Source organism: Amblyomma mixtum, chromosome 2 (genome assembly GCF_055824585.1).
Source record: "Amblyomma mixtum isolate Tamu chromosome 2, ASM5582458v1, whole genome shotgun sequence".
Classification (NCBI taxonomy): Eukaryota; Metazoa; Arthropoda; class Arachnida; order Ixodida; family Ixodidae; genus Amblyomma; species Amblyomma mixtum.
The window spans coordinates 175,695,258-175,704,168 of record NC_143013.1 but is presented as its reverse complement, the minus strand read 5'-3'; the positions used below and the strand labels follow the sequence as shown (position 1 = coordinate 175,704,168).

At 48.4% G+C, this 8,911-nt stretch overlaps 1 long non-coding RNA gene across 1 annotated transcript; it reads left to right on the top strand.

Moving 5' to 3' along the window:
- The first annotated feature begins 1,342 nt into the window (after positions 1 to 1,342).
- LOC149361711 (uncharacterized) lies at positions 1,343 to 7,258 on the top strand. Its single transcript, XR_016288437.1, has 3 exons — positions 1,343 to 1,408; positions 6,310 to 6,367; positions 7,184 to 7,258. It is a non-coding gene; the product is annotated as an uncharacterized LOC149361711 (long non-coding RNA).
- Positions 7,259 to 8,911: the final 1,653 nt, after the last annotated feature.

Genomic DNA, 8,911 nt, shown 5'->3' with positions numbered 1-8,911 from the left:
GATGGTTTTAAGTGAACAAAGGCGCGTCTAGTGAATACGGTGATGTCTTAGAAGGGTTCTTTAGAGACATGTACTGTGGTGTCCATTCCTTTCAGGTGTACACCGTGATATTAGACAGGCATTTTTTTTCTTAAAACCAATTTTAATTTTATTTTCCTTAAGACCCTTACGGCTGGGTTCAGGTGTTCGAGATATGGGAGACAGGCGTCGTTTCCTTTCATTAAAACCAATTTGCATTTCATTTTCCTTCCCTTAGGTGCAGTTCGGGTGTCCACCGAGATATGAGAGACAGGCGTCGTTTCCTTTCCTTTGGCCAAGGCGTCGCGCCGAACGGGCCATGTGTGGACTCCTTGGCAACCCTGCAACACGCTGTCGCGTCCCACTCTTAAAGACGGAGCTTAAGCATGCTCCAATTTTAAAGCGAGCTCATTACGCCAGATAAAGCCAGCTTCGCTGTGGCCAAGTTTGACCTTTAAATGACCTTTATTCTACCACACTACTAAACACGGCGCATGGCGGTGATTCCCTCTCAGAGGAGACAGTTGAACGCGCCGCGTTTCCCTTTTCTAACTCATAATCATCAAGAACCTCAAGAAGAAGAAGAAATGACCTTCATAACAAAAGCCGAAGCCACGCTGCCAACAAATAAAGCAATAGGAAAGGTGCATATCTGGCCCCTGGGACAGGACACAGTCGCACAAGCCTCAAAATCGATGAAGAGCGAGAGCATCGAAAGCAAAGGAAATGCGCATAACTGAAGCAATGGAATGAATCAATGAATGAATTCATTCATTCATTTATTCATTCGAAAGGGAAGTAAAGCCGCAAAACTGACGCAATGAAAAGGCACATCACTACGACCCTCGGACCGTGGATACCTTAGTAGCGTTTTGTTATTAATGTGGAAACATTAGATGGCTAAGCTCATGCCGAATGACTCGCTAAATGTGTGCCCGGAAATTCGTCCCTTTGATGTCATCGGTCATATAACGTCATGAGACATTCGAAAAAGATATTAAAATTTCGGTCTAGGTGGGAATCGAACCCGGCCGCCGGCGTCCGAGATGACGTGAGAGGGAATGATGACGTCACACCCGAACTGAGTGGCAATCCCTGCCATGTGAGAACTGTAGAGAGGAGGAATGATAGAAAACGCGCGGCGCAAAACCGTGCCTACGGAAGTGAGATGGATGGATGGAATAAACTTTAATGTCCACGAATAATACGATCTTCCCTCCCCCCAACACGCAGGTCAGGGGGCGGGTGCCGTCGCCTCAGATGCAGACTGCTAGGTCTTAGGTCCCAGGAGCCTTTTGGAGTTAGACGAGCACGATCTGGAGCTCAGGGTCCGAGCTACGCAGCAGGGTCTCCCAGGTGTCTCTACTATCCATATTGCGCATCTCCCCGGGTGAGTACGGTCGTTCTGACATTATGTGGTATAGGGTCCCTCTCGGGCCACAAAGATTACATTATCACTCTTGGCCTCAGGGAACATGTGGTTCGCCATAACCGGGTGCGGATAAGTATAAGTTTGCAGTCGCTTCACGCGGCTGCTTGTCTGTTGTCTTATTTTGGGTTTGGCGGGGTACCAGTCTACGCTCCGATATATAATGCTGCGTGATCTCCCCATAATTTAGCATGCACTCTCCGCTCCCTCTGGTATCAAGGTGCCCAGCCGCGCGTCGGCAGTAGAGATCTCGAGCCAGTTTGTGGAGCATCTCGTTTCCGGGGACGCCTTCAAGCGCCGGAGTCCAAATTATTTGAATTCTCTTATCTAGCTTTCTCTAGCCTAGGATTCTGGCCGCTAAGGGCGAGATCGTTCCCTTGATAAAATTTTGTATGGCAGTTTTGCTCGCACTGATGATACACTTCGCGTCCGTTCCACAGCAAGCTAACGCGATCGCACTTTCCTCGGCAATGCTGTGGTCCGCCTGCGCAAAGTGGCAGCTGTCACGAGATTGCCCCGGCCGCTGACTGCCGTTGCATGTTTTTGCTGACTACCGGTGTATGTTTTTGTGCTCATTCTAAATGTCGTTTAATTTCACGTAGAGGACATCATTCCGCACTTTTGCGATATATTATTCAAGTCTTTAGGATAAAGCAGTCAATTATCTTGTAACCAAATGGTTGAAATGCGAGCCTTTGGTTTGTCTTGACATTAAGTAGTGCAAAACGGTTAAAATCATCATTCTTGATGTCACGGCTGTTGAGTTAAAGGGTCAGTTCAGAAACGGGAGGTTCGTGTTCCTGTTTCTGGAGTGGTAGCTTAAAAAACCTCTAGCTTAAGTTCTATGACGACCAGAATGCAAATTTTACCGCTAGTGCACTCCTTGTTGTTAACACGAACCAATGGAGTACATTTTTGCAAATTCTAAGAGCACTTGCTGCTGAGCTAGTTGGTTTTGGTTCATATTTGAATAGGTTTTAGGCGCAAAAAACCGACGAGACACATAAGAAGGTAACAGGACGAAGCGCCAACTGAAGGCGCTTCGTCCTGTTACCTTCCTATGTGTCGCGTCGGTTTTTTGCGCCTAAAACCTATTGAAACATTTTTGCAAGTTCCTTGCAGCGAATTGCCTTCATTTCTCGCCAAAATGTATCATGATAACATTATGCAAGCGCGCACTTGTTTTACAGAAAACCAATTTATATCTTTGGAATCAGCATGAAAAAATACATAAGCCTGAATATTTCAGAATTGACTTCAATAATAAAAATTGCATTCTTTAAACAGCAGGGTCTCCGCGTGTTAAAGAATCCCAGGTGGTTGAAATTTCCGGAGCCCTTCAGTACGGCGTCTATCATAGCCTGAGTCACTTTAGGAGGTTACCCCATGAACCAACCAAACCTCATTACAATCATACGATATAAAAATAGAAGGAAAAGATGTTGCTAGCAGCGGCATCTGCCACCGAAACTTGAAGCACCTGAACTGCGTCTAGCGGGAATAAAAACACAGAGAAAGAGAAAGAAAGGGGGGGAGCGATAAAAAGGATAGGTTTTGGGCGACAGTTTACACTATGTACAATTACAGGATATGGATATTCGTAGTGCACGGCTCCTGAACAACTGCAACCAGCTGGAGATCTCATAACATGCACTGACATCGCTAAGCACACGGGCGCGTTTTGCCTTTAGCCTTCATCGAAACGCGGCCAGCCTGGTACGAATTCCCGCAACTGCAAACTTGTCTGACTATGGCACGTCTTTGTTCGTTCACTCCAACCTTCCCCCTTCCTTTATGGTGCGGTTCGGTAGTCCAGCGAGACGTTTGACAAGTAACACGCAATTTCCTTTCCTCACAAATTTCGCAATTTTCGGCTTGTCTGTTACCCTGTGCGCCCTTAGATAGCTATTTGGGCACTGTTATCACGAGAAAGGGATCATTTCTTTACGGAAACCAATTCGTTTTAGAGCGCAGCTCTTTGGCGTCCGTTCCTGGGTTTCGCGTCGGCGTCGGCGTCGGCGTCGGCCTCGTAACCAGCTCCGCCCCCAATGTCATGCTTTTCAATTGGTCGAAATGCTCGTGACGTCACAGTGCGCGAATTTCAAATGGGGCCAATTGTACTTTGGCTAGTAACCATGCAACCAATCAAAGGGATCGTATAGTGATGCTGCAACTAAGTTGGACTGAGTTTAGTTAATTGCTTAATTAATCAATTAGCCTAATTAATATAGAGGAGAATGAAGAGGTCAGAAGAAAAGAAAAGAAAGACGCGCGCCGCAGCGACAACAGCGTCCGCGGTAGGAGACGTTGCTGAAAAAAACAGATAAGTACGAAGACGCGTTCCCTCCACCACCACGCACTTCCCCACTCAGTAAGACGTTGCTCGTTTCATATACGTTGTGTCGAACATCCTAGACAGTTCCAACAATTGACAGGTTAATGACAGAACACGATGGATAGAAATACAATAATATAAATATGAAATAGCCTAATTAACCTTTCAAGTTAGACCGCATAAATCAATAAAACCGAGAACGAAATTGGTCGAGTTGGGGAATCGAACCAGGGTCTCCGGAGTGCGATACGAGCACGCTAGCCACTCCGTAATGCCAGCTGAATGGTTTGGAATGAACAAAGGCGCGTCTAGCTAATACGGCGTCTTCGTTCACTCTCATCTTCCCCCTTTCCCTTACGGCGAGGTGCAGGTGTCCACCCAGATATGCGAGAGAGATACATTTCCTTTCCTCAAAAAATAAATTTACCGTCCAGCAAGGCGTAGAGCCGAATTGGCGATGGCGTTCTGTGGACTCCCTGGCAGCGTTGCAAGACGCTGTCGCGTTCCACTCTTACAGGCGAAGCTTAACATGTTAACCACACATCAGTAACACACGCAGACAGCCAATGGACGCGTCATTCGCTGGCAGCACTTGATTCATCATTCACAACCACATTCTTAACGTACGCTCCCTTGCCGCACATGCCAAGGACGTACACCACGATCACATTCTGCGCCATTCCTCTGTACTTTGCTTTGCTGAAACCTGGATGGATCCCGAAGAGCCTCTCGAAATCATACATTTCCTATACTGCTGTGGTGCTCGCAGAGACCACAACAGAGCGGCGGGAGTCGCTATCTACTTGCGCACAGGTCTCTCTGCAATACCAGTCGAAATGTTTGGCACGTCACATGAAGTTGGCGAACTGTGCGCCGCAAAGTTGCCCAACGGCTTGCTGGTAGTAGCTGCCTACTTCGCCCCTACCGCACTCACGAAAGACGTCGTGCACTTCCTGCAACTCGCATTAACCGTCCATCGATCCACACCGATGTTAGTAGTGGGGGACTTTAATGTTGACATAAAGACGAACAGCAATTTCCTAATACTTATGCGGGAGAACATCCCGTTCCTCTCGCTCGTAACGCGTCCCACGGCTGTGACAACCTCGCGAGGCACTTGTGTAGATCTCGTCTTTGAGAATCAAGCATTGGTGTACCAAGTCGAACATATATCAGTCTATTTCTCCGACCACAAAGCTTCCTTCATGACTGTCAAGAACTGTTAGTGGAGTCTTTGTTAAAGGAATACGTGTGAAAAAAAAAAAAATTCTGTGATAGCGCATACATGTGTTGCTCGATTTCTTTGCCTCAATCTATCGAAAAGGTGAAACAGCTTATTTGCTGCGCTCAAATTTCGCATTAGGAAGTAACGTAATCGTCGGTAATTTTTTTTTCCTTAAAAGTATAGCAACGCTAGCTCAAAGCTTCATCAACTTACATCACTGACAGTGGGTAGGTATTCGGAAAACCTCGAACTTTTGTGTTGCTGGGCGGTTTCAGTGGATTTTGCGCCATTCACCTATTTAAAAGGGCTATTTTTCATGAAATAAGTTTGCTATCAGCGATTTTCTTCCAGAGACGCTGGCCGTTCACACTGCCTGCACTCCCTCGTGTGTTTCGGTAGCTAACTTCCCAGTGGTGTTACTTCATGCGCATGGAAAATGTTTTCTTTTTCCATTCGGGTTATTTCTAAAATGACATGCCCCATTCTATTTGCAGAACAGCCTAAACCTTGATAACCGCTCTTTGGACACCTTTCATTGACATATCCTGGTTGGTATTCCGGCAGCTGCTAACTTCAATCTTCTGTCCATTTATAGGAATTGGGCAACCTGTTGAGCCTATAGTGTTCACATGTTGTTTCCTTTTTTTTTATTACGGCTGGCTGAAGCATGGTCATCGTTCGCCCAGCATGCACAATTCGCACACCCTTGTAGGTACTACAGCCCTGCCAAATTCAATATGTTTATCGCTTGGCGCCTTTATAGGGCGATGTTTGCGTAGCCAACCAGTAAGCAGGGCTAATACGTTGTATTTATTTTTTGTTTCCCCACTGAACGCTGGCTTATGATTCAACGTTCCACTGGCAGCCTGCACCACTGATGCTGCCTGGTTAATATTCTAGCTGTTATATACTCCAAATATAGAATGCTATTCTGCGCATTTTGAGTGCGCTTTTCCAGGTGGTCGAAAATAATACGGTCCCATCCATTACGGTGTCTCTCATACCCCTATGTCTATTTCGGATGCCAGACGCCACCATAACGTTACATAATGTGCCGTGCCATACTATGGCATACCAAAACACAAAAGGTCCCACAAAGCGAATCGAATCTCCGCCGTGGAGGGCGCATTTAGATAAGGCGAAATGCAAACACACCTCTGCGGTGCGCGAATCTGCGCATGTTAAAAATCAGAGTGGAGCACTACGTCCCTCACATACATTGCCGCACGTATCCTTCTGCAACTTCCAGGGGCGTTATTTCATTCAAGTGATAAATTGTTCGACACTGTTCTATTTTTTCAGAACAATTCAAGTCTGACAATCATACTCCAAGAAACCAGCGGCTTTGACACAGCTCCTGGTGGGTATTCGTCAGTGGCAGCAGTGCACACATGTGCAGCTCTACCGCACTGAGCACGAAAGCAATACGTCTTCTAGGACAGAAAAAAAATGTAATTTCACCAAGAGATACGTCGTACATGTGTTGCTGAACTCATTGTTTTAATGCTGCTACATAACTTGAGTTTTGCTGTTCTTTCTCTGGTACATACATTGTACTTTTACAGCTATGGGGTCAGCAACTCGCCGCATCAGTCCATGGCCAGGATGAGCTACCAGAATTACAACAGGCTCAAGTTACGTCATAATCTTATGCCAACTCTATATCTCGCGATTGTTAATGCACGCGGAGGGTTCGACCTCTATCGCGACCATGTTAGTCCTTTTCTCGACAGGAAACGTAAGTAAACGCCCTGTGCACGAAAAGCGCACTCTATGAAGCTGAGCTGAATGTACTAACTCGTTTCTCTCCTGCGCGGGCGCTGCGCGGCTGCTGCATTGCGCCCCCCTCCCCCTTCGCGACTGGCAACCGACAAAACATTAACTTCAGAGGGCACTTCCTCTCAAGTTAACTGTTAAGGTTTTTTAACTCGCAAAAGCTGATTTCAAGTTAAAAAGAAGCTCCGCATTTTGCTCTGGCTCGAAATCTCCTTTACCGAGTTAAGTACCAAAGGCAAAACAGTTTTAGATGTTAACTTGAGAGCGGAGCCCGCCGCCCCTCTTCAAGTTAAGACAGATGATGGTGTGAACATTAGGTGTGCCTTACCTTTTCTGTTTTGTTGGCGCGGTACGGTGCCAACATGTCAAAACTGGTGCACTGTCTTCGCTTCTCGCACAGACGAAGAGTCGACCGTCGCGCCGACAGTTACCACCAAGGTCCCTGGTCCCTGCACATCAGAATGGACGTACACAGGTAATCTCAGGGTGGCTCAAATACCGAATTGTCTTAGCCCAAGCAATGTGTACACGAAAGTGAGCTCCGGCAGACCTTTTTTCCTGCGAATGAAGACAGGCGGACGAATAGCGCAACCACACATGTTAGCAGGATCGCACGTGGATGGTAAACTAAAAAGAAAATTCTGAAGGGTTATCTTATGTAAATCTAGTTGTACAAAGCAAAAGCAGGCGATATTTGCTTGGTGGCCAGATTTCCCTTGCTGGCGACGTTGCTGGGTAACGTTCCGAGATGGCCCAGCTTCGCTCGGATTCATGGCGAAGCCATAGAGAAAGGCATTCTGGACTGGCGTTCTGCTCAGTTGCCGGTGGCCCGCGCGAGCATGCACGTGCGCGCTAACGCTGGCGGCGCCACGACGGTCACGACGGGTCACGAACTAACCCCTTAAGCCCGACCCACATGGAGCGATTTTCTCGCGAAAAACCTGCGAACGGCCGCCCGGCGGCGGCCGCTTGGCCGCCGGCGGCCGTTCGCCGCCGACCAAGCATTGCTAGAAACGTTCGCCCGGCGGTCAGCCGCTCACCGGAAGCGGCGAATGCGAGCTCAGCGCGGACCAATGAGGGCGCTCTGCTCTAGCATCTAGCTCCGGCCGATTTCCGCCGCGCGGCGACAAACATGGCGGCGCCCTTCGAAGCCGGACCCCTCGCTTCGGACTGAATTCTCGTTGTTGCTGCCTTTTTCAGTGCGTTTACTGGCCGTAAATAGAGCACCGGTCTTTCGCTTCGTCTCAGCTTGCCTAAAAGAGAACGTATAAGCGATAAATTTGGTTTATTTTTTTATTTAGAGTGAGAGTTCTCCCACTTCTAGGCTTACGAGGAGAGTCGGTTTGTTTACAGTATCAAGACAGCTGCTGTCTGGCGGCGGTCGCCTGTTTTTCGCCGTATGTGGTGCAGCACGGCGAACGCGCGTCGGCGTCCCGCCGCGCCGCATGAAATTCGCAGCGTCTGTTCGCTCCATGCGGGTCGGCCTTTATGCAGTTCCTGGGGCCAGATTTCGCCGAGTGTCCACTCTTTAAAAATTTCCTTATGCCGAAGCGTAATCTGCCTAGGCGAGGGTGCGCTCCTCTTTAAACCGGCGCGCCACGAGTCACTTGGTCTTACAGCGGGACAGTGAATGCGCGTCTGCGGCGGCAGCACCACCGCGGCGAGTGACGCGGCAATAACATGGTCGAGCCAGCGCAGCTTCGCTGAAGGTCAAAGTTACGGAGTCGGCGAAACCCGCCGAAGAAGGCGCAGTAAAGCTTTCGCTCTAAGAAGCAGTAGAGCGATTGGGATAATGAAATCAATAAAGTACGCCTGGTAAATCTGGCTATGGAAGAATAGAAAACGTGAAAACACACTCTGCCTAAAAGCTGCCTCCTAAGCATCCCACATACGCACCTTACACATGACGTACAGGGTCGTCCACTCTTAGAACACGCTAGCGCATGGCCGTGCTCTTTGGAGGGTCACTGCGTCCGAAACGGCTGAGCATCGAAGCGAAGTGGCAGACGACGCGAAGCACTGCGTCCAGGTACACCTTCTCCTGCGCCACATTGCTGCGATGAGCGACTGTGTCGCACGCGGTGGCCCTCTCAAGAGTGCGGCCATGCGCTAGCGTGTTCTAAGAGTG